We start from the raw sequence: 26873 nt of genomic DNA, 5'->3' as shown, positions 1-26873 counted from the left end.
CAGACAGACAGACAGACAGACAGACAGACAGACAGACAGACAGACAGACAGACAGACAGACGACATGGGGACAAGAAGAGGGAGAAAGAGAAAGGAGGGAAGATAAAGGGAGAGGAGAGGTAATTTGGCATTATTAGTGTTTTAAGCCTTAGATGGAAATATGCGTGAGGGGATTATCATTGAATGCCAGCCGCTGTCTTTGACACTTTATTTCCGTGACACCAGACGTGTGTGTGTGCATGTGAGTGTGTCAGACGTCCAGATTGCTGTTTCCTGCTGGAAAAGGTTAATTACTTCCCCACTGGCCAACTGGACGTGCCATGCATAATTACACAGGCTAATGAGACCTGCGTGTGTGTGTGTGTGTTTGCGTGCGTGTAAAGGGCATTCATTCTGCAGCATATGCTTATCTTAACTGGTAGGTGCAGTCCTGCAACTCTCTGTGGTCCCGCTGCAATGAAGTCTCAGTGCACACACAATCACATTCACTACTTTCATCATAAACAGGTGATAGGTGTCCCTACACCCCACTGGCATTTATAGACCTACACAGGACTTTAATTAATGCGTGTGTGTGTGCACGTGTGTGTGTGCACGTGTGTGTGTGCACGTGTGTGTCTGTGGTGTAGGAGATAGTAAAGAACGTTAGTTTTGAGCTTTGACCTCTACCTATGCACTCCAGTGAAGCTGCTGATTGAACAGCTGCTGCAGGTGGAGGAGAGACGCACCACAGTGTGAAGAAAAGGATCTGGATGTAGAAATTAGAATGCCGTCACAATCGTGGCCAGAGTCTCTGGGAGAATGAAGAGGAGGGTGAAGTTGCTCCAGGCTTCCTTCACACCTCAGTCTCCTGATCCCTCCGTTTCTCCTGCATCTCATCCTGTTCCTCCCCTTTCTGATTTTCCTTTTTCCTCCGTCTCTGGCAGAATCCGTGCAGACTGCAAAAAGAGGTGAAGGTGAACTGGGGCGTGGTCTGACTAAGACATGTAATAACTGCAGAGAGAAAGAGAGACAGGAGAAGGTGTTAAAGTATAATCCACTTTTTATGTCAGTAAATACTGCTGCACAAGTAGGCAAACTTCTTATCCAGAAGGCAAAAGAACACTTCAGAAATGATTAAAATTGAAGCTAAACTCAAACTTTTCAAGGGGATGTTGAGGTGTGAGAACGTTAGAATGTTTGAGGTTAATAGATTCCTGATATTTTGTGTGGGAAACTTAATGGAGAGAAAGTTTCTGTGCCAATCGATATCTCAGCCCATAACTAGCCTGAAACACACAAAACAAACACACACACACACACACACACACACACACACACACACACACACACACACACACACACACACACACACACACACACACACACACACACACACACACACACACACACACACACACACACACACACACACACACACACACACACACACACACACACACACACACACACACACACACACACACACACACACACACTGCGTTGAGGATTAGATAAACATTTTATCGAACTCTGCCACTCAAACAGGAGGCAAGATCATTTCTTATCAGAGTCCTCCTACAGCATTACAGGACAGAACTGACTAGCATCAGGAGTTATTACACCTGAAATAATGTATTATGACCGATTACAGTCCAGCTGAGGCAGAAAGAATACTCACTGTGATATAGAAGTGATATGCAGCACACACATTAGTTTGCTTGATTGTCAGCTACAGTCTATCTATTTGACAATTGAGGTGCAATCTTTGGTTTGTCAGAAAAGACAGTTGTCAGTAGCCCACAGATATGCCTGGCTGGAGAATACTTTAACAGACCTTTGTGGTCATTTGAATCTTTCTCTCCCATATGGACTAACAGTCACAGATCTTCCTCTCTGCCATTAGCCAATCACATGCTACTGTGAGATTAAGAGACAGGTGGTACAATTGAGAGCTTCATTAGATACCAACCTGAGTCAGCATGAACAAGTGTCCATTAGGGAGTGTATGTGTTTTTGTTTGTTTGTGTGTGTTGTAGGGTGTTGCTCTGTTCAACCTGTCTCATACTGGGCCAGTTCATTCTGAGCCTGAGCTTGGGCTGCTTACAGAAGACACCTCAAGGCATGACATGTTATGTTCGTGTCAAATCATCAGTTGACAACCCATCCCGTTCTGGATTAATTGACATTACAATAATTCACTGTGATCATTCTTCCGGTATTCTGTGCACTGCGCACCGCATAAACAGTGAAAAATAAATGAATATGTAATAGTAAGTAAGGTTATCCATGCAATGATTATAACCCTAGAGCAGTAAATATAATACAAAATAAATAAATATGTATATATGCACTGGAAGAAGTATTATCACTGAATGATCACAGTGAATTATTGCAATGTTTGTTTATGTGTCAATTAATCCCATAAGGGATGGGTTGTCAACTGGCGATTTGACACGAAAATAAAAAGTAATTCATTCATTCAAATGTAATTCATACAGATAAATAGAGGAAAATGAAACGAAAGGCGTTCGAACCCAGTCTGGCACAAAGAGGAGATTGAAGTGTGTGTTGAGTTATGCTGCAGATGAGCTAAAACCTGTCCTTCCTCAAGCCCTGACGATCCCATTGGTCCCCTCTTTCTTTAGCAGATGTTCCACTCTGTACCCAATGGCTTTGGACCCTACGTGACAGTAGAGAAGATCACATAGGAATAGAAAGCCATAGAAAACAGCAGCGAGTTAGTCACAGAGACACCCAACTCCCCAACCCCCCATATAGACGTGTGACTCTATTTTTTGTTTGAGTGTCTGAGTACTTGTGAGCATCCTCTCCTCTCAACCTTAGCGTTTCTGTCGATATAACGGTGTGTGTGTAGCCTTCTCACTCTCGTTGACTTTAACACTTTCAGCTTGTCTGACAGCAGGGAGTTACAGTAATACTGGAACACCAGTCTATCACATCCACCACTCTCTTCCACTCCGTCAACTCCAATGCCCTTCATCTCAGTCAGTAGCCTTACTGCTGTATCCAATGCTCCATCTTTATTCGGACCATACAATCATTTATTTCATACTGTCATTTGTACATGAAGCACTCTGCTATGGGCACTCTTTAATCTTCAACTCCATTTTGGCTCTGACATCACGATATAATCCTGCAAATGCATTATGCCTATCTCTTCTTCATCTTCTTCTTCTTCTTCTCTCCATCTCTCATGCTCCCCTTTCCTCTCCTCCCACCCTTCTCCTCTTATCCACTTGCCAATGTATAGTCGCAGTAAGTATTAAATGGAACGTTGCAGCCCTGCCCGTCTGTGGAGAAAACAACCCACGGTTACCTTGGTTTCCCGATTGGCTCACAGCAAGAACTTGACCTTTTTCAAACTCAATTGTCTTGTTGTCTTCTTGTTTTAGTCAATTACAAAACTACATTTAAAAAAAGTACAAAATGTCTAAAGATGACTTTTCAACCTTGCATTCTCACTAGTTAGAAAAACCTATTATTGTAGGGCTTCCCTCATGAGCCTTTTCATCACGGTGCTAAAGTTAGCCACATGAGTGCTAGCTACAGTAACTACCAACCAGGACATGAAGCTTGCCAAGACCAACAACACAAACCAACAGAGTGTAAAGCTACAGGTTGTGAGTGGAGCTCCAAACGGACTATAAAGCTACTGGTTGTGAGTGGAGCTACAAACGGACTATAAAGCTACATGTTGTGAGTGGAGCTCCAAACAGACTATAAAGCTACATGTTGTGAGTGGAGCTCCAAACGGACTATAAAGCTACAGGTTGTGAGTGGAGCTCCAAACGGACTATAAAGCTACAGGTTGTGAGTGGATCTCCAAACGGACTATAAAGCTACAGGTTGTGAGTGGATCTCCAAACTGACTATAAAGCTACAGGTTGTGAGTGGAGCTACAAACGGACTATAAAGCTACAGGTTGTGAGTGGAGCTACAAACGGACTATAAAGCTACAGGTTGTGAGTGGAGCTACAAACGGACTATAAAGCTACAGGTTGTGAGTGGAGCTACAAACGGATTATAAAGCTACAGGTTGTGAGTGGAGCTCCAAACGGACTATAAAGCTACATGTTGTGAGTGGAGCTCCAAACGGACTATAAAGCTACAGGTTGTGAGTGCTCCAAATGGACTATAAAGCTACAGGTTGTGAGTGGAGCTCCAAACGGACTATAAAGCTACATGTTGTGAGTGGAGCTCCAAACGGACTATAAAGCTACATGTTGTGAGTGGAGCTCCAAACGGACTATAAAGCTACATGTTGTGAGTGGAGCTCCAAACTGACAATAAACCTACATGTTGTGAGTGGAGCTCCAAACGGACTATAAAGCTACATGTTGTGAGTGGAGCTCCAAACGGACTATAAAGCTACATGTTGTGAGTGGAGCTCCAAACGGACTATAAAGCTACATGTTGTGAGTGGAGCTCCAAACGGACTATAAAGCTACATGTTGTGTGTGGAGCTCCAAACGGACTATAAAGCTACAGGTTGTGAGTGGAGCTCCAAACGGACTATAAAGCTACAGGTTGTGAGTGGAGCTCCAAACGGACTATAAAGCTACTGGTTGTGAGTGGAGCTCCAAACGGACTATAAAGCTACAGGTTGTGAGTGGAGCTCCAAACGGACTATAAAGCAGCAGGTTGTGAGTGGAGCTCCAAACGGACTATAAAGCTACATGTTGTGAGTGGAGCTCCAAACGGACTATAAAGCTACATGTTGTGAGTGGAGCTCCAAACAGACTATAAAGCTACATGTTGTGAGTGGAGCTCCAAACGGACTATAAAGCTACATGTTGTGAGTGGAGCTCCAAACGGACTATAAAGCTACATGTTGTGAGTGGAGCTCCAAACGGACTATAAAGCTACAGGTTGTGAGTGGAGCTCCAAACGGACTATAAAGCTACAGGTTGTGAGTGGAGCTCCAAACGGACTATAAAGCTACATGTTGTGAGTGGAGCTCCAAACGGACTATAAAGCTACATGTTGTGAGTGGAGCTCCAAACGGACTATAAAGCTACATGTTGTGAGTGGAGCTCCAAACGGTTGTGACTCCAAACGGACTAAAAGCTACATGTTGTGAGTGGAGCTCCAAACGGACTATAAAGCTACATGTTGTGAGTGGAGCTCCAAACGGACTATAAAGCTACATGTTGTGAGTGGAGCTCCAAACGGACTATAAAGCTACATGTTGTGATGGAGCTCCAAACGGACTATAAAGCTACAGGTTGTGAGTGGAGCTCCAAACGGACTATAAAGCTACAGGTTGTGAGTGGAGCTGGAGGACTATAAAGCTACAGGTTGTGAGTGGAGCTCCAAACGGACTATAAAGCTACTGGTTGTGAGTGGAGCTCCAAACGGACTATAAAGCTACAGGTTGTGAGTGGAGCTCCAAACGGACTATAAAGCAGCAGGTTGTGAGTGGAGCTCCAAACGGACTATAAAGCTACATGTTGTGAGTGGAGCTCCAAACTACATGTTGTGACTCCAAACGGACTAAAGCTACATGTTGTGAGTGGAGCTCCAAACGGACTATAAAGCTACATGTTGTGAGTGGAGCTCCAAACGGACTATAAAGCTACATGTTGTGAGTGGAGCTCCAAACGGACTATAAAGCTACAGGTTGTGAGTGGAGCTCCAAACGGACTATAAAGCTACAGGTTGTGAGTGGAGCTCCAAACGGACTATAAAGCTACTGGTTGTGAGTGGAGCTCCAAACGGACTATAAAGCTACAGGTTGTGTGTGGAGCTCCAAACGGACTATAAAGCTACATGTTGTGAGTGGAGCTCCAAACGGACTATAAAGCTACATGTTGTGAGTGGAGCTCCAAACAGACTATAAAGCTACATGTTGTGAGTGGAGCTCCAAATGGACTATAAAGCTACAGGTTGTGAGTGGAGCTCCAAACGGACTATTAAGCTACAGGTTGTGAGTGGAGCTCCAAACGGACTATAAAGCTACAGGTTGTGAGTGGAGCTCCAAACGGACTATAAAGCTACATGTTGTGAGTGGAGCTCCAAACGGACTACACACATAGTCTACTTGGACACCGGCTCCCCACAATTTCCCACTCTTCCACACGAATAGCCTGAAGCCACAGGGCTCTTCTCTCAGGCTTTATTTCCCTATGTTGGAACATTGCGAACCGTAGGTCGGGAGTTTTGACCTGGTACATTGAACAACACAGCAGCCTTTCGGCATGCTTTGTTATTTCTGAATAACAAAAAATTGAGAACGAAGCTGGCTCTTTTATAATGGATGAGAACAAATGTTTGTTTCCCCAATTTGTCGCCGTGGTCAAGGGGAATTCCTTCTTATGAAATGAATAGCAACTCAGAGTATCCCCCTGCCCTCTCCTCTATCCTCTCGTCTTCTCACTGTGTGAGTCATCGTCTTCTCACTGTGTGAGTCATCTTCTTCTCACTGTGTGAGTCATCGTCTTCTCCTTCCATCTTGTTTCGAGGAGGTCATTATTGGTGCTATGTTGCAGAAGATGAGAGAGTAAAAACAGCCTCTACATCATTAACTGGTTGAATATGAACAAGTCAACAATCAGTGGCCTAGGAGAGGAAATACCACATATGCACACACACTATAAACATAGTTTGGTTATTCATTCTGAAAGTTGATCCCACAGAACAACGAGCTGTTTTGTAGTTTAAGAGCTCCTAAAGTTTCAGAGGGGTATATGGGATAGATGGAGTAGAAGGGAGAGAGGAAGGACAAAGATAAGAAGAGGGGGATCGAGGGAGTAGAGGGGAGAGCGGAAGGATAGAGAGAGGGGTAGAGGGGAGAGAGGAGGGACAGAGAGAGGGATAGAGGTATTGGAGAGAGAGGAGGGACAGAGAGAGGGATAGAGGGAGTAGAGGGGAGAGAGGAGGGACAGAGAGAGGGATAGAGGGAGTAGAGGGGAGAGAGGAGGGACAGAGAGAGGGATAGAGGTATTGGAGAGAGAGGAGGGACAGAGAGAGGGATAGAGGGAGTAGAGGGGAGAGAGGAGGGACAGAGAGAGGGATAGAGGGAGTAGAGGGGAGAGAGGAGGGACAGAGAGAGGGATAGAGGTATTGGAGAGAGAGGAGGGACAGAGAGAGGGATAGAGGGAGTAGAGGGGAGAGAGGAGGGACAGAGAGAGGGATAGAGGGAGTAGAGGGGAGAGAGGAGGGACAGAGAGAGGGATAGATGGAGTAGAGGGGAGAGAGGAGGGACAGAGAGAAGGAATGAAGGAAGACCTGAAAGATCATTACCTAAAACTGAAGTGGGTTAAGAGAGAGAGACTGAGAGAGAAGAGGGATGATGGAAGTTGAGAATGATAGAGGGAAAGAAGGTGAGACAGAAACATATAGTAAAAGGAGAGGTAGAGAGAGCTATAATCAAAGAATGTGTTTGTGGTGGGAACAGGTTTGAATTACGTATACCATTTCTCTGTGTGTGTGAGTGCTGATAAGCCGAGGTCTTGGCTTTGAGTGACATAATCCTAGAGCTGATCCCTATGGTCAACAGCCAGGCAAGTTTGACGGAATACGGAAAGCGTATTAGCTTATTCTACCTTTATTTACAGTAAACACACTCACAGATATAAACCAGACTCTGTTGCCTGAGTCCACTCCACACACATGACAGCAGTGATAAGTGTATGTGTCTGTTTCTGCGTGTGTGTGTGTGTGTGCGGTTATTGGGCACTATTTCCAGACCCCGTTCTGGATTGGATTGATTACATTGTTCCAGCCTTCCATGTACACCAAAACAAACAAGGAAAGGAGGCTGTCCAGACAGGTCGAACCTCTCCGCCCCGCTTTCTTTCATCTCTCCATCCCTCCATCTCTCCCTTCCTCAGTTCAATGTATTTTCTGCGGAGGGAGGAGAGAAGCGAGAGGCGCCCTGGCTGCAGTGATAACAGGGCTGTGATGTAAAGACCTTTAGATAAGACACCTAACGATCTTCGCCCCCGGAGAAAGAAGAAGCAGGTGAAGGGAGGGGGGGGGGGGAGGGAATAGAAAAGGGGAGAGGGAATTGAAGTGAGGGGGTGACAAGATGGGGAGGTTAGCAGAGGGGAGGGGTTGTAGAGTGTTATGAGTCATCCCCCAGAGTCCACAAATAACTCCAGTGACACATTAGGATCAAATGTGATGTCTTGTCTTCCAGACACATTCCGACCAGTTTCATCACTTTAGAGAACTCAGAGATTACTTCAGTCTCTTGTTAACTCAGACCCCTCCACGCACAAACACGCACGTACTCACACTCACGCACATCGAAATGTTCCCTTGTTGAAGCCCCTCCTTGCAAAGAGACAATGCTGTCCCTGTGTTCCCCTAAGCCAATGACATCCAACCGTGATCTACCATTAGTTATGAATACAATAAGTTCTATTGGCTGCGTCGTAAACAGTATGGGTTGTACCGTCATAAACAGTATGGGTTGTACCGTCATAAACAGTATGGGTTGTACCGTCATAAACAGTATGGGTTGTGCCGTCATAAACAGTATGGGTTGTGCCGTCATAAACAGTATGGGTTGTACCGTCATAAACAGTATGGGTTGTACCTTCATAAACAGTATGGGTTGTGCCGTCATAAACAGTATGGGTTGTGCCGTCATAAACAGTATGGGTTGTGCCGTCATAAACAGTATGGGTTGTGCCGTCATAAACAGTATGGGTTGTGCCGTCATAAACAGTATGGGTTGTGCTGTCATAAACAGTATGGGTTGTGCCGTCATAAACAGTATGGGTTGTGCTGTCATAAACAGTATGGGTTGTGCCGTCATAAACAGTATGGGTTGTGCCGTCATCAATTCTAGATGAAAAGAGACGATATAGACATTCTTCTTCTAATGACATGAGTTAAGACAATCCTCTGAACAGAACAATAAGTATCTTGGTATATCTCCTAACTCTACTATATGGTAAAACTACATCAGAACAATAAGTATCTTGGTATAACTCCTAACTCTACTATATGGTAAAACTACATCAGAACAATAAGTATATTGGTATATCTCCTAACTCTACTATATGGTAAAACTACATCAGAACAATAAGTATATTGGTATATCTCCTAACTCTATGATAAAACTACATCAGAGCAATAAGTATCTTGGTATATCTCCTAACTCTATGATAAAACTACATCAGAGCAATAAGTATCTTGGTATATCTCCTAACTCTACTATATGGTAAAACTACAACAGAACAATAAGTATCTTGGTATATCTCCTAACTCTACTATATGGTAAAACTACATCAGAGCAATAAGTATCTTGGTATATCTCCTAACTCTACTATATGGTAAAACTACAACAGAACAATAAGTATCTTGGTATATCTCCTAACTCTACTATATGGTAAAACTACATCAGAGCAATAAGTATATTGGTATATCTCCTAACTCTATGGTAAAACTACAACAGAACAATAAGTATCTTGGTATAACTCCAAACTCTACTATATGGTAAAACTACATCAGAGCAATAAGTATCTTGGTATATCTCCTAACTCTATGGTAAAACTACATCAGAGCAATAAGTATCTTGGTATAACTCCTAACTCTATGATAAAACTACATCAGAGCAATAAGTATCTTGGTATAACTCCTAACTCTATGGTAAAACTACATCAGAGCAATAAGTATCTTGGTATAACTCCTAACTCTATGATAAAACTACATCAGAGCAATAAGTATCTTGGTATATCTCCTAACTCTACTATATGGTAAAACTACATCAGAACAATAAGTATATTGGTATATCTCCTAACTTTACTATATGGTAAAACTACATCAGAACAATAAGTATCTTGGTATATCTCCTAACTCTATGATAAAACTACATCAGAACAATAAGTATCTTGGTATATCTCCTAACCCTACTATATGGTAAAACTACATCAGAACAATAAGTATCTTGGTATATCTCCTAACTCTACTATATGGTAAAACTACAACAGAACAATAAGTATATTGGTATATCTCCTAACTCTACTATATGGTAAAATTACAACAGAACAATAAGTATCTTGGTATATCTCCTAACTCTATGATAAAACTACAACAGAACAATAAGTATCTTGGTATATCTCCTAACTCTACTATATGGTAAAACTACATCAGAGCAATAAGTATCTTGGTATATCTCCTAACTCTATGGTAAAACTACATCAGAGCAATAAGTATCTTGGTATATCTCCTAACTCTATGGTAAAACTACATCAGAGCAATAAGTATCTTGGTATATCACCTAACTCTATGATAAAACTACATCAGAGCAATAAGTATTTTGGTATATCTCCTAACTCTACTATATGATAAAACTACATCAGAGCAATAAGTATATTGGTATATCTCCTAACTCTACTATATGGTAAAACTACATCAGAACAATAAGTATCTTGGTATATCTCCTAACTCTACTATATGGTAAAACTACATCAGAACAATAAGTATCTTGGTATATCTCCTAACTCTACTATATGGTAAAACTACAACAGAACAATAAGTATATTGGTATATCTCCTAACTCTACTATATGGTAAAACTACATCAGAACAATAAGTATATTGGTATATTTCCTAACTCTATGATAAAACTACATCAGAGCAATAAGTATCTTGGTATATCTCCTAACTCTATGGTAAAACTACATCAGAACAACAAGTATCTTGGTATATCTCCTAACTCTACTATATGGTAAAACTACAACAGAACAATAAGTATCTTGGTATATCTCCTAACTCTACTATATGGTAAAACTACAACAGAACAATAAGTATCTTGGTAAATCTCCTAACTCTACTATATGGTAAAACTACATCAGAACAATAAGTATCTTGGTATATCTCCTAACTCTACTATATGGTAAAACTACAACAGAACAATAAGTATCTTGGTATAACTCCTAACTCTATGATAAAACTACAACAGAACAATAAGTATCTTGGTATATCTCCTAACTCTACTATATGGTAAAACTACAACAGAGCAATAAGTATCTTGGTATATCTCCTAACTCTACTACATGGTAAAACTACATCAGAGCAATAAGTATATTGGTATAACTCATAACCCTACTATATGGTAAAACTACAACAGAACAATAAGTATCTTGGTATATCTCCTAACTCTACTATATGGTAAAACTACATCAGAACAATAAGTATCTTGGTATATCTCCTAACTCTACTATATGGTAAAACTACAACAGAACAATAAGTATCTTGGTATATCTCCTAACTCTACGATATGGTAAAACTACATCAGAACAAAAAGTATCTTGGTATATCTCCTAACTCTACTATATGGTAAAACTACATCAGAACAATAAGTATCTTGGTATATCTCCTAACTCTATTATATGGTAAAACTACAACAGAACAATAAGTATCTTGGTATATCTCCTAACTCTATGGTAAAACTACAACAGAACAATAAGTATATTGGTATATCTCCTAACTCTATGATAAAACTACATCAGAGCAATAAGTATCTTGGTATATCTCCTAACTCTACTATATGGTAAAACTACAACAGAACAATAAGTATCTTGGTATATCTCCTAACACTACTATATGGTAAAACTACATCAGAACAATAAGTATATTGGTATATTTCCTAACTCTATGATAAAACTACATCAGAGCAATAAGTATCTTGGTATATCTCCTAACTCTACTATATGGTAAAACTACAACAGAGCAATAAGTATCTTGGTATATCTCCTAACTCTACTATATGGTAAAACTACAACAGAACAATAAGTATCTTGGTATATCTCCTAACTCTACTATATGGTAAAACTACATCAGAACAATAAGTATCTTGGTATATCTCCTAACTCTACTATATGGTAAAACTACATCAGAACAATAAGTATCTTGGTATATCTCCTAACTCTATGATAAAACTACAACAGAACAATAAGTATATTGGTATATCTCCTAACTCTACTATATGGTAAAACTACATCAGAACAATAAGTATCTTGGTATATCTCCTAACTCTATGATAAAACTACAACAGAACAATAAGTATCTTGGTATATCTCCTAACTCAACTATATGGTAAAACTACAACAGAGCAATAAGTATCTTGGTATATCTCCTAACTCTACTATATGGTAAAACTACATCAGAGCAATAAGTATATTGGTATAACTCCTAACCCTACTATATGGTAAAACTACAACAGAACAATAAGTATCTTGGTATATCTCCTAACTCTACTATATGGTAAAACTACATCAGAACAATAAGTATCTTGGTATATCTCCTAACTCTACTATATGGTAAAACTACATCAGAACAATAAGTATCTTGGTATATCTCCTAACTCTACTATATGGTAAAACTACATCAGAACAATAAGTATCTTGGTATATCTCCTAACTCTACTATATGGTAAAACTACAACAGAACAATAAGTATCTTGGTATATCTCCTAACTCTAGAACAATAAGTATCTTGGGTAAAACTACATCAGAACAATAAGTATCTTGGTATATCTCCTAACTCTACTATATGGTAAAACTACAACAGAACAATAAGTATATTGGTATATCTCCTAACTCTACTATATGGTAAAACTACATCAGAACAATAAGTATATTGGTATATCTCCTAACTCTACTATATGGGTAACTACAACAGAACAATAAGTATCTTGGTATATCTCCTAACTCTACTATATGGTAAAACTACATCAGAACAATAAGTATCTTGGTATATCTCCTAACTCTACTATATGGTAAAACTACATCAGAACAATAAGTATCTTGGTATATCTCCTAACTCTACTATATGGTAAAACTACATCAGAACAATAAGTATCTTGGTATATCTCCTAACTCTACTATATGGTAAAACTACATCAATAAGTATCTTGATATCTCAACTCTAGTAAAACTTCAGAACAATAAGTATCTTGGTATACTCCTAACTCTATGGTAAAACTACATCAGAACAATAAGTATCTTGGTATATCTCCTAACTCTACTATATGGTAAAACTACATCAGAACAATAAGTATCTTGGTATATCTCCTAACTCTACTATATGGTAAAACTACAACAGAACAATAAGTATATTGGTATATCTCCTAACTCTACTATATGCTAAAACTACATCAGAACAATAAGTATCTTGGTATATCTCCTAACTCTACTATATGGTAAAACTACATCAGAACAATAAGTATCTTGGTATATCAGAACAATCCTAACTCTATATGGTAAAACTACATCAGAACAATAAGTATCTTGGTATATCTCCTAACTCTACTATATGGTAAAACTACAACAGAACAATAAGTATCTTGGTATATCTCCTAACTCTACTATATGGTAAAACTACAACAGAACAATAAGTATCTTGGTATATCTCCTAACTCTACTATATGGTAAAACTACATCAGAACAATAAGTATCTTGGTATATCTCCTAACTCTACTATATGGTAAAACTACAACAGAACAATAAGTATCTTGGTATATCTCCTAACTCTACTATATAAAACTACAACAGAACAATAAGTATCTTGGTATATCTCCTAACTCTACTATATGGTAAAACTACAACAGAACAATAAGTATCTTGGTATATCTCCTAACTCTATGATAAAACTACAACAGAACAATAAGTATCTTGGTATATCTCCTAACTCTACTATATGGTAAAACTACAACAGAGCAATAAGTATCTTGGTATATCTCCTAACTCTACTATATGGTAAAACTACATCAGAACAATAAGTATATTGGTATATCTCCTAACTCTACTATATGGTAAAACTACAACAGAACAATAAGTATCTTGGTATATCTCCTAACTCTACTATATGGTAAAACTACATCAGAACAATAAGTATCTTGGTATATCTCCTAACTCTACTATATGGTAAAACTACATCAGAACAATAAGTATCTTGGTATATCTCCTAACTCTACTATATGGTAAAACTACAACAGAACAATAAGTATCTTGGTATATCTCCTAACTCTACTATATGGTAAAACTACATCAGAACAATAAGTATCTTGGTATATCTAACTCTAACTCTAAGTATCTTGGTATATCTCCTAACTCTACTGGTAAAACTACAACAGAACAATAAGTATCTTGGTATATCTCCTAACTCTACTATATGGTAAAACTACAACAGAACAATAAGTATCTTGGTATATCTCCTAACTCTATATCTTGGTAAAACTACAACAGAACAATAAGTATCTTGGTATATCTCCTAACTCTACTATATGGTAAAACTACAACAGAAAACAATAAGTATCTTTGGTATATCTCCTAACTCTACTATATGGTAAAACTACATCAGAACAATAAGTATCTTGGTATATCTCCTAACTCTACTATATGGTAAAACTACAACAGAACAATAAGTATCTTGGTATATCTCCTAACTCTACTATATGGTAAAACTACATCAGAACAATAAGTATCTTGGTATATCTCCTAACTCTACTATAGAACAATGGTAAAAACTACATCAGAACAATAAGTATCTTGGTATATCTCCTAACTCTACTATATGGTAAAACTACAACAGAACAATAAGTATCTTGGTATATCTCCTAACTCTATATATGGTAAAACTACAACAGAACAATAAGTATCTTGGTATATCTCCTAACTCTACTATATGGTAAAACTACAACAGAACAATAAGTATCTTGGTATATCTCCTAACTCTACTATATGGTAAAACTACAACAGAACAATAAGTATCTTGGTATATCTCCTAACTCTACTATATGGTAAAACTACATCAGAACAATAAGTATCTTGGTATATCTCAACAGAACAATAACTTGGTATATCTCCTAACTCTACTATATGGTAAAACTACAACAGAACAATAAGTATCTTGGTATATCTCCTAACTCTACTATATGGTAAAACTACATCAGAACAATAAGTATCTTGGTATATCTCCTAACTCTACTATATGGTAAAACTACAACAGAACAATAAGTATATTGGTATATCTCCTAACTCTACTATATGGTAAAACTACAACAGAACAATAAGTATCTTGGTATATCTCCTAACTCTACTATATGGTAAAACTACAACAGAACAATAAGTATCTTGGTATATCTCCTAACTCTACTATATGGTAAAACTACAACAGAACAATAAGTATCTTGGTATATCTCCTAACTCTACTATATGGTAAAACTACATCAGAACAATAAGTATCTTGGTATATCTCCTAACTCTACTATATGGTAAAACTACATCAGAACAATAAGTATCTTGGTATATCTCCTAACTCTACTATATGAACAATAAGTAAAACTACAATGGTAAAACTACAACAGAACAATAAGTATCTTGGTATATCTCCTAACTCTACTATATGGTAAAACTACATCAGAACAATAAGTATCTTGGTATATCTCCTAACTCTATATGGTAAAACTACAACAGAACAATAAGTATCTTGGTATAAAACTACATCAGAACAATAAGTATCTTGGTATATCTCCTAACTCTACTATATGGTAAAACTACATCAGAACAATAAGTATCTTGGTATATCTCCTAACTCTACTATATGGTAAAACTACAACAGAAAACAATAAGTATCTTGGTATATCTCCTAACTCTACTATATGGTAAAACTACATCAGAACAATAAACAATAAGTATCTTGGTATATCTCCTAACTCTACTATATGGTAAAACTACATCAGAACAATAAGTATCTTGGTATATCTCCTAACTCTACTATATGGTAAAACTACAACAGAACAATAAGTATCTTGGTATATCTCCTAACTCTACTATATGGTAAAACTACATCAGAACAATAAGTATCTTGGTATATCTCCTAACTCTACTATATGGTAAAACTACAACAGAACAATAAGTATCTTGGTATATCTCCTAACTCTACTATATGGTAAAACTACATCAGAACAATAAGTATCTTGGTATATCTCCTAACTCTACTATATGGTAAAACTACAACAGAACAATAAGTATCTTGGTATATCTCCTAACTCTACAACAGAACAATAAGTATGGTAAAACTACAACAGAACAATAAGTATCTTGGTATATCTCCTAACTCTACTATATGGTAAAACTACATCAGAACAATAAGTATCTTGGTATATCTCCTAACTCTACTATATGGTAAAACTACAACAGAACAATAAGTATCTTGGTATATCTCCTAACTCTACTATATGGTAAAACTACATCAGAACAATAAGTATCTTGGTATATCTCCTAACTCTACTATATGGTAAAACTACAACAGAACAATAAGTATCTTGGTATATCTCCTAACTCTACTATATGGTAAAACTACATCAGAACAATAAGTATCTTGGTATATCTCCTAACTCTATATGGTAAAACTACAACAGAACAATAAGTATAATATCTCCTAACTACAACAGAACAATAAGTATCTTGGTATATCTCCTAACTCTACTATATGGTAAAACTACAACAGAACAATAAGTATCTTGGTATATCTCCTAACTCTACTATAAAAACTACAACAGAACAATAAGTATCTTGGTATATCTCCTAACTCTACTATATGGTAAAACTACAACAGAACAATAAGTATCTTGGTATATCTCCTAACTCTACTATATGGTAAAACTACAACAGAACAATAAGTATCTTGGTATATCTCCTAACTCTACTATATGGTAAAACTACAACAGAACAATAAGTATCTTGGTATATCTCCTAACTCTACTATATGGTAAAACTACATCAGAACAATAAGTATCTTGGTATATCTCCTAACTCTACTATATGGTAAAACTACAACAGAACAATAAGTATCTTGGTATATCTCCTAACTCTACTATATGGTAAAACTACATCAGAACAATAAGTATCTTGGTATATCTCCTAACTCTACTATATGGTAAAACTACATCAGAACAATAAGTATCTTGGTATATCTCCTAACTCTACTATATGGTAAAACTACAACAGAACAATAAGTATCTTGGTATATCTCCTAACTCTACTATATGGTAAAACTACAACAGAACAATAAGTATATTGGTATATCTCCTAACTCTACTATATGGTAAAACTACATCAGAACAATAAGTATCTTGGTATATCTCCTAACTCTACTATATGGTAAAACTACAACAGAACAATAAGTATCTTGGTATAACTCCTAACTCTATGATAAAACTACAACAGAACAATAAGTATCTTGGTATATCTCCTAACTCAACTATATGGTAAAACTACAACAGAGCAATAAGTATCTTGGTATATCTCCTAACTCTACTATATGGTAAAACTACATCAGAGCAATAAGTATATTGGTATAACTCATAACCCTACTATATGGTAAAACTACAACAGAACAATAAGTATCTTGGTATATCTCCTAACTCTACTATATGGTAAAACTACATCAGAACAATAAGTATCTTGGTATATCTCCTAACTCTACTATATGGTAAAACTACATCAGAACAATAAGTATCTTGGTATATCTCCTAACTCTACTATATGGTAAAACTACATCAGAACAATAAGTATCTTGGTATATCTCCTAACTCTACTATATGGTAAAACTACAACAGAACAATAAGTATATTGGTATATCTCCTAACTCTATGGTAAAACTACATCAGAACAATAGGTATCTGGGTATATCTCCTAACTCTACTGTATGATAAAACTACAACAAAACAATAAGTATCTCGGTATATCTCCTAACTCTATATCAGAACAATAAGCATTTTGGTATAACTCAGTACTCAATGAATAAACTACAACAGAATTTCAAAGACAGAAGCACGGAGAAGGGAGAGGCAAGGAGAGGGAGATAGAGGGTAGGTTCGGGGAGAGAATAGGAGATGAAACGAGGATATATAGGTAGGGAGAGGCAAGGAGAGGGAGATAGAGGGTAGGTTCGGGGAGAGAATAGGAGATGAAACGAGGATATATAGGTAGGGAGAGGCAAGGAGAGGGAGATAGAGGGTAGGTTCGGAGAGAGAATAGGAGATGAAACGAGGATATATAGGTAGGGAGAGGAAAGGAGAGGGAGATAGAGGGTAGGTTCGGGGAAAGAATAGGAGATGAAACGAGGATATATAGGTAGGAAGAGGCAAGGGGGAGCAGAGGAGTGAGAGGTATGTATTTCACTGCTTTCCCTACTCGCTGCCTCAGCCACTCAAAGCATTGCAACACACCACAGATAATACACCCATAGCATGATGTCTTCTGCACACTAAATCTACCATCGGATTCATACTCAAAGCCCCACATTCCATAAGCCAATCAGTCAATGCAACTGAAAATACTAACGTAACAGACCACACCCTCTCCTCTACCTCTCCATATCTCATGCTGTACTCACCCTTATTCTCCATGTTCTTCTACAGGAGATGGTAAAGGAAGTATTGTGACTGTCTGAGAGTTTGCATTCCCATTCCTATGTTCATTTAGTTGAGACTACTCAATAAAACATCAATGGGTCTCCTACTAGCCTGAACCCATCCATGTGTATGCACCTGTTTTTGCTCTATCTATCTCCCTCCCTCCCCTTTTTCTCCCACCCCCTCTCTTCTCACACACAGTGCTCTCTGTGTATTAGCCACAGGTAAGTCAACAGCCCCCCCCCTCTCCCCTCCTCCTGGCCAGATAAAGCAGAAGGCCAGGAACAAGGAAACAGTTTCAGTTGTTCAAAGACAGAAAGAGAGAGAGGGAGGCGGAGATGGAGGGGGGAGGTAAAGATCTAGAGAGGAAGAGCCAAAGAAGTAGCGACATAGAGAGGCGGTATAGAGAGAGGGGGAAGAGTATTATAGTACAGGCTTTCAGGATGAGGTATTTCAGGATGAGCTATTTCAGGATGAGGTATTTCAGGATGAAGTATTTCAGGATGAGGTATTTCAGGATGAGGTATTTCGGGATGAGAGTGTATGTGTGTATTGGGGGCCCAGGGTTGCTTGGACGAGGGGGGGGGGTTGTCAGGTATTGCGGTGTGTCCGAGTCTCTCTCACAGCTCACTGTCTCTCAGCCCTGGTAACAAAGACCCTATTCAAATATCCACACAGGGGCTTTCTCTCTCTGCTAGACACACATGCACCCTCCCACATTCAGTGACAATTTAACTGCATCCTACATACACCATAGACTGGCTCAACTCTTCCCTCTTGTGGGTAAAGGAAAGAAACACCGGGAACAGGAGCTGTTCTACCCTCAATTACAGAGGATTAAGCTATCAAAGAGTATTATACAAGGGGCCTTAGAGCAGCTATAAGCTGTCTCACCCCGTCTAAACATGTACAATACAATCTATAGCTGGTAGGATAGTGCATATGATGCTGATACCAGGGATGACTGGGAGGCTATAGATTAATCCAACCCTTTCTCAGAGTCTCCGTCACTCAGCTCAACTCCCAGACACCAGCCGCAGAGGAAAGGGCAAGAACTAAGAGAGGAATGTGTAAAAAAGAGCAGAAAGATAGAGAACCAGTGTCTGAGCTAAGTATGGGGCTGGAGGGATTACCTGAGTCTGGGAAGAGAGGGAAAGAGAGAAAGGTCACAGTAATCTCAGAAAGGGACGTGAGTGAGGAAGGCAGGGGAAGACAGGGAGGGAGGAGTCTGGGAAAAGAAAATGACTATTGAATGAGGAATTGATGTCAGCTCAGCATAGATCTCTTCAAGCAGGCAAGACAAGAGAGAAAAGGAGACCAGGGAGCTAGACCGAGGGAGAGAGAGGGCAGCCTGCCCTAGATAGCTCTCTGTAAGCTGCTCACAAAGTAGAAGTGGCAATGGGCCATGCAGAACGAGAGAAGAGAGGAGAGGAGATGGACATAACAAGAAGAAAGAGGGATAGAAATGCTGGCTAGAGAAAGGATTAGTGAACAAAGGATGTGGACGGGTAGTTCCTGACCTCTTACACATGCACGCCACCAACCACACTGTTCTGATCATTAGACTCCACCCCCGGATAGAACATTCCTCTTCGTCTTCCAAATGGCCTTTACCTGACCTGATGTTTAATTCGTCTCACACACCCTTCTGCTGCTGGAACTGACCTGCTCTGCACCCCAAATGAGGACTTGAGGGGAGAGGGATGGAGAAGGATAGAGAGAGAAAAAAGTTGAGCGAGATGATGAAATAGATAGGGAGGGAGAGGGAACACACTTGCAGAGTGAGGAGGAGGAGAGACTTTAAAATGTTCACTGCTAATCAGGGCATCCTCCCTCTCAATCTCTCACAGCAACCTTGTCCACGCAATCACACACCTACTACCACAAACACACACACACGCGAGGGTGCACACACACATGCGCGAGGGTGCACACACACACAGCCCTGACCTACACTGGCCCACGCAGCTTTTTGGAATTCGGCTGACCTGATTGGCTGATGACGGCTCATTAATCTTGATGCTGCACCTGCAGAGGGGCTAAGCGCTACCTATAATCTCATCCCAGTGTATGTGTGTGTGTGTGTGGGGGGGGTGCGTGCGTGTGTGTGTATTTCATCCTGCTATACCAGCTTTATCCGTGACAACACCGCCCTTGCAACATATTACGCAGTCCCTTACCTGAGGAGAAGGAGGAAGAGGAGGGGAGGGAAGGAGGGACAGAGCTGAAATTAATACTGTGCGTGTGTCTGTCTGCAACAAATTCTCACCGTTTGACCAATTTGATTTCAGATTCTGACGTTTGTCCACGTTTCTCTAAATGTCAAATTTTACGTTTTTGAGGTGTTTTGGATACCCTGGGTTGCTCTTCGCGGCTGGATTGGACATTAATTCCGCAGGGTTAAGTAAAAATATAAGGTTTAGGTAGGGTTAAAACAAAAGCAACTTCACGATCAAGTTTAGGCATCAATTCCAAATGGTTAAGTTAAGGGTTAAGATTTGGAATAGGGTAAAATAAAAAATAAGTGCCTATGACTGGGATTATACACGCTATCCTCAGAGCTCAAACTCACGGTTTACACCAGCCTGACCACAACACCCGAACAAAACCCAAGCCTACTTGATGGTAATAGTGCTCACCGTTGCCCCTAGTGGTCGGTTATGAAGGCATCTCCCGACGTGCTGGGTACCTGGACAAACGTCGGATTTCGAAATGGATCTTGATGTGTCTGTGTGTCTGTGTAAGATGACGCAAAAATCAATACTGATCATAAAGAGAGAATAACTAAACCCAGACGGTCAGTACACTGCCAGAGATCTGTCTCTCCCTTCCTCCCTCTCTTTACCTGGCTGCAGTGATAGAGAGAGAAATTGTGTGAATTCATGGATTTTCCTCTGGTCCTCGTTCTCTCCCTCTCTGCTCACTTCCTGGCTGCGATGAAAGACAGAAAGAAGGGAAGAGTTTGAACGGATGAGTTTTGGCTTGACTTCACTCAAGTTTAAGCCGCAGCCTCTGGCTCTGAGGGTCACATGTTCAATCCCAATGCTAGGCACTTGTTTTTTAGTGTTTGTTTTAAGCCTTTCCCAAACCTTTACCATTAACTTAACCAGTAGGAATGAATGCCTGAACTTAAGTTGAAGTTTCACTTTTGTGGAGTTTAACTAACACCTAAGGTATGGCAACACATGGCGTAATTAAATGTCGAGCCATGGCGTAATAAACGTCGAGCCATGGCGTAATTAAACGTTGAGCCATGGCGTAACTAAACGTCGAGCCATGGCGTAATTAAACGTCGAGCCATGGCGTAATTAAACGTTGAGCCATGGCATAATTAAACGTTCAGCCATGGCGTAATTAAATGTCGAGCCATGGCGTAATTAAACGTCGAGCCATGGCGTAATTAAACGTCGAGCCATGGCGTAATTAAACGTTCAGCCATGGCGTAATTAAACGTCGAGCCATGGCGTAATTAAACTTTGAGCCATGGCGTAATTAAACGTTGAGCCATGGCGTAATTAAACGTGAAGCCATGGCGTAATTAAACGTCGAGCCATGGCGTAATTAAACTTTGAGCCATGACGTATTTAAACGTTGAGCCATAATTAAACGTCAAGCCACAGCGTAATTAAACGTCGAGCCACGGCGTAATTAAACGTGAAGCCATGGCATAATTAAACATCGAGCCATGGCGTAATTAAACGTCCAGCCATGAGGTAATTAAACGTCAAGCCATGGTGTAATTAAACCTCAAGCTATGATGTAATTTAAAGTCGAGCCATGGCGTAATTTAAAGTCAAGCCATGGCGTAATTTAAAGTCGAGCCATGGCGTAATTTAAAGTCGAGCCATGGTGTAATTTAAAGTCGAGCCATGGCGTAATTAAACGTCGAGCCATGGTGTAATTAAACGTCGAGCCATGGTGTAATTAAACGTCGAGCCATGGTGTAATTAAACATCGAGCAATGGTGTAATTAAACATCGAGCCATGGTGTAATTAAACGTCGAGCCATGGTGTAATTAAACGTCGAGCCATGGTGTAATTAAACGTCGAGCCATGGCGTAATTAAACATCGAGCCATGGTGTAATTAAACGTCGAGCCATGGTGTAATTAAACATCGAGCCATGGTGTAATTAAACATCGAGCCATGGTGTAATTAAACATCGAGCCATGGTGTAATTTAACGTCGAGCCATGGTGTAATTTAACGTCGAGCCATGGTGTAATTTAACATCGAGCCATGGTGTAATTAAACATTGAGCCATTGTGTAATTAAACGTCGAGCCATGGTGTAATTAAACGTCGAGCCATGGTGTAATTAAACATCGAGCCATGGTGTAATTAAACGTTGAGCCATGGTGTAATTAAACGTCGAGCCATGGTGTAATTAAATGTCGAGCCATGGTGTAATTAAACGTCAGCCATGGTGTAATTAAACGTCGAGCCATGGTGTAATTAAACGTCGAGCCATGGCGTAATTAAACGTCGAGCCATGGTGTAATTCTGTTCCTGCTGCTACGCCACAGGTTGGTGTATTATTTGGAGATTGGTTTGCACCCTTCCCCCTCTGTTTCTTTCCTTTTTCTCTTTCACCCTTTTCATCCTTTCTTGCTTTCCCACTTCACTTCTTCTTCCTGTTCTCCTCCTCCTGTCTCCTTCTTCACTACACTCCTTTGTCGTTATCCCATTTAGTTGTAACAAACAGGTGTTGGTTTGGATCTGACCTTCACTGCTTCTCCTAATCTCTCCCCCTCAACCTCCCCAGCTTTGTAAAACCAAACCGGAGTCAGATGGTAATCCCCTGTTCTAATCCTCATCTGAATCCTAGTTTTGATTTCAGATCTCATCCTGATCTCAGATGGACTACAGGAGCAGGCTCTCACTGAGCTTCTGAAGATACTAGGATATCTCAAACACCAAATGTAAACTTGTAAAGCACATTCTGTCTGAATGATTCAAGCACAAAGTGAACAATCAAATATGATATTGTGCAGCTGAGCTGCAATGTGTTTGTCTGCGTGTGTGTGTGTTGCAGGACTGCAAGTGTTATGGGGGTAGTTTGAGCACTAGCCCTCTGCTCAGTCCTGATTTAGAATTAGATCTATTTCTGTTCACCCCCGGGAAATACTCAAATCTGCCATGGAATGTGATGTGTGTGTGTGTGTGTGTGTGTGTGTGTGTGTGTGTGTGTGTGTGTGTGTGTGTGTGTGTGTGTGTGTGTGTGTGTGTGTGTGTGTGTGTGTGTGTGTGTGTGTGTGTGTGTGTGTGTGTGTGTGTGTGTGTGTGTGTGTGTGTGTGTGTGTGTGTGTGTGTGTGTGTGTGTGTGTGTCTACATGCTTAATGCGAAATAGCAGGGAGTGAGGCTGAAGCCATGGTCAGTAATTCATAACCAGAGCATTATAGTCCAAGCCAGTCTCACCCTGGGGCTCCATAAACACACCAACACACACATGAACACACACACCAACATTGGCACGTACACACATTGGCACATACCCACACATTGGCACAGGGAACCGGGTGATTCTTGAGATATCTGAACATCCAGTCTGCCACAGTCATATCTCGTACTCCACATACCATTCCATGGGGATTACAGAAACCTGACATAATTAACCCCTTTGACACACTCCTCTTACTGATACTACACATAGACACACAAAAACACACGCAAGCACTCAGACACACAGAGAAAAAACAGCCAGACACACAGAGACAAAATAGCCCGACACACAAACACAGTCCTCATGTGACACCAAACAGAGGAGGATTTGGTATGGGAAAGAATCGGTGAGTACTCACCTCAGACTCCCCCTGTGCTCCGCGGCTCCACTGCAGAATGGGTTGGTTACGCCGTACACACACTCGCACTAAAGCACTCCGGCTGTGTGTGAAGACAATGAGACCGGGCAAGTGAGGGAGCAGTAGGCAAAGAGAAAAAGAAGGGAGGTGTGAGGAGGGGGGATTGGAGAGAGTGATAGAGTGATAGAGAGAGAGAGAGAGAGAGAGAGAGAGAGAGAGAGAGAGAGAGAGAGAGAGAGAGAGAGAGAGAGAGAGAGAGAGAGAGAGAGAGAGAGAGAGAGAGAGAGAGAGAGAGAGAGAGAGAGAGAGAAGGGTTTGTGTGGAAGATATATGGTGTTCTTAGAGCCTATGTGGAGAGATGGAGAGATGGAGGAGAGGAGAGATGGAGTAAAGGAGAGATTGATGAGATTGAAGAGGTGGAGGAGAGATGGAGGAGAGTGAAGAGATGGAGGAGAGATTGAGGAGAGTGAAGAGATGGAGGAGAGATGGAGGAGAGATGAAGAGATGGAGGAGAGATGGAGGAGAGATGAAGAGATGGAGGAGAGATGGAGGAGAGATGAAGAGATGGAGGAGAGATGGAGGAGAGATGGAGGAGAGATGAAGAGATGGAGGAGAGATGGAGGAGAGATGAAGAGATGGAGGAGAGATGGAGGAGAGATGAAGAGATGGAGGAGAGATGAAGAGATGGAGGAGAGATGGAGGAGAGATGGAGGAGAGTGAAGAGGGCAAAGAGGGAAAAAATAAATGGGTGCTAAAAACAAAAAATCCTGAAAAAAGGGTCCCAGACGAAGCCAGGTTTCTCTCATTCTGTTCTTTTGTGTGTGAGTGTGCGTGTGTGTGTGTGTGCGTGTGCGTGTGCGTGTGCGTGTGCGTGTGCGTGTGCGTGTGTGTGTGTGTGTGTGTGTGTGTATTTGGCTCTTTGCCCTAAGAGAGAGACAGACCAGAAAGCAAAGAGGTTGAAGGGGCTGACAGTATGAGAATTTGTTTGTTTGTCAATTGACTTCTGTCTTGTGCATTCTTCTCAGTCGGGGTGACTTGCTGATGTTGTGAAGGGGCCGATGTCTCTTCTCCTCGTCTCTTCTCTCCTCTTCTCAGTCGGAGTGACTTGCTGATGTTGTGAAGGGGCCGATGTCTCTTCTCCTCGTCTCTTCTCTCCTCTTCTCAGTCGGAGTGACTTGCTGATGTTGTGAAGGGGCCGATGTCTCTTCTCCTTGTCTCTTCTCTCCTCTTCTCAGTCGGGGTGACTTGCTGATGTTGTGAAGGGGCCGATGTCTCTTCTCCTCGTCTCTTCTCTCCTCTTCTCTGTCTTGTCGTTTATTTGCTCACTCTGTCCATCCACATCACTGGTTGGGCTTCAAGTGAAAGCAGTACTTTCCTTCATTTCCACCCTCACACCCCTCCACAGGGAAATACTTCTACCGGATTAGTGCTCTACTGTACTACTCTGGATAAGAGCGTCTGCTAAATGACTTAAATGTAAATGTACTACCTTTTTCTCTCACTCCCTCTTTCCTTTTCTCATTTTTCTGTCATGCACGCCCAGTTCACACTGGTGTGGTACACCCCCCCCCCAAAGCCCCTAGGGATAAGTCAGAGATTCCACACACACTCATCCACGCACACACTCGCACACAACCAGGTGTGTGAAGGATTGGGAGAGCTCTCTCCTCTGGCAGAGGCACAGAAAAGCCAATCTCCACTCCCAATTATTCTGCTCTCAAGTCGCCGGATGGAGAGAAGGAGAGAGAGAGAGCGAAGGAAGGAGAGAAAATCTCTTTGAGTGTCTGCACAGAGGGGAATTAATTAGAATGGAAAGAAAGATAGAGTGAGTCTCTCTCGTTCCTCTGCTGGAGTCCTGAGAATACTCCACAATTAGCCAGAGTCCCAAACACAGCCTGCAGGGCTGGAGACAGGAGAGAGGGAAGGAGGGAAAAGAGATAGAGAAAGAGAGGGAAAGAGATGAAACCGAAATGAAAAATGCCAAAGGGACATTTAGAAGCAGAAGTTGTTAGGAAATGATTAGAGTTTTTATATATATATACCCGTCACACGGACTGGCTGTCCGGAGTGCAAATCCTTTCTTCTCTCTTCCTCTTCCTCTTTTCTCCTCCACTCCTCCATCCGTCCATGGGGCTCTGCATAATCCATAGAGGAAACTGGAACGTCTGGAGTATCTTAAATGGACAGAGTTCACTCTTTCTCTCTTTCTCCACTCTTTTTCCTCTCCTCTACCTCTTCCAGCTTGTTGGCTGATCATTTTCTTGACCACGGTGGTAACAGAGTGTGTGGGTTAGAAGGGCGTGGGGACTGGAGAGAAAAAAAGAAGGATGGCTGGATGGATGGAGTGAGAGGGAATAAGATACTGGTGGAGGTAGTGATGATACTGGGAGAAATAGGAGAGATGGAGGCAGGTGGAAGGGATGAAGAGCAGCAGTCTGTGTGTGTGTGTGTGTGTGTGTGTGTGTGTGTGTGTGTGTGTGTGTGTGTGTGTGTGTGTGTGTGTGTGTGTGTGTGTGTGTGTGTGTGTGTGTGTGTGTGTGTGTGTGTGTGTGTGTGTGTGTGTGTGTGTGTGTGTGTGGAGGGGGGATCCTTTCCCACACACCTCCACCACCCCATCACTGAAGCAGAAAACAATAAAGAGAAAGGAGGGATGGATGGATGGATGGGGTGGTGGTGAATCAGCCGACTGCCTCGTT

At 40.7% G+C, this 26873-nt stretch overlaps 1 long non-coding RNA gene across 1 annotated transcript; it reads right to left on the bottom strand.

The window, feature by feature from the left end:
- LOC124003795 lies at positions 1 to 26647 on the bottom strand. The gene is made up of 5 exons (XR_006833275.1): positions 26220 to 26647; positions 24178 to 24259; positions 21224 to 21309; positions 21018 to 21114; positions 1 to 993 (listed from the first exon to the last, which is right to left on the bottom strand). It is a non-coding gene; the product is annotated as an uncharacterized LOC124003795 (long non-coding RNA).
- Between the last annotated feature and the right edge of the window lie 226 nt (positions 26648 to 26873).

This window comes from Oncorhynchus gorbuscha, linkage group LG18 (genome assembly GCF_021184085.1).
Source record: "Oncorhynchus gorbuscha isolate QuinsamMale2020 ecotype Even-year linkage group LG18, OgorEven_v1.0, whole genome shotgun sequence".
NCBI lineage: Eukaryota > Metazoa > Chordata > Actinopteri > Salmoniformes > Salmonidae > Oncorhynchus > Oncorhynchus gorbuscha.
This window is presented reverse-complemented; position numbering and strand designations above follow the sequence as displayed.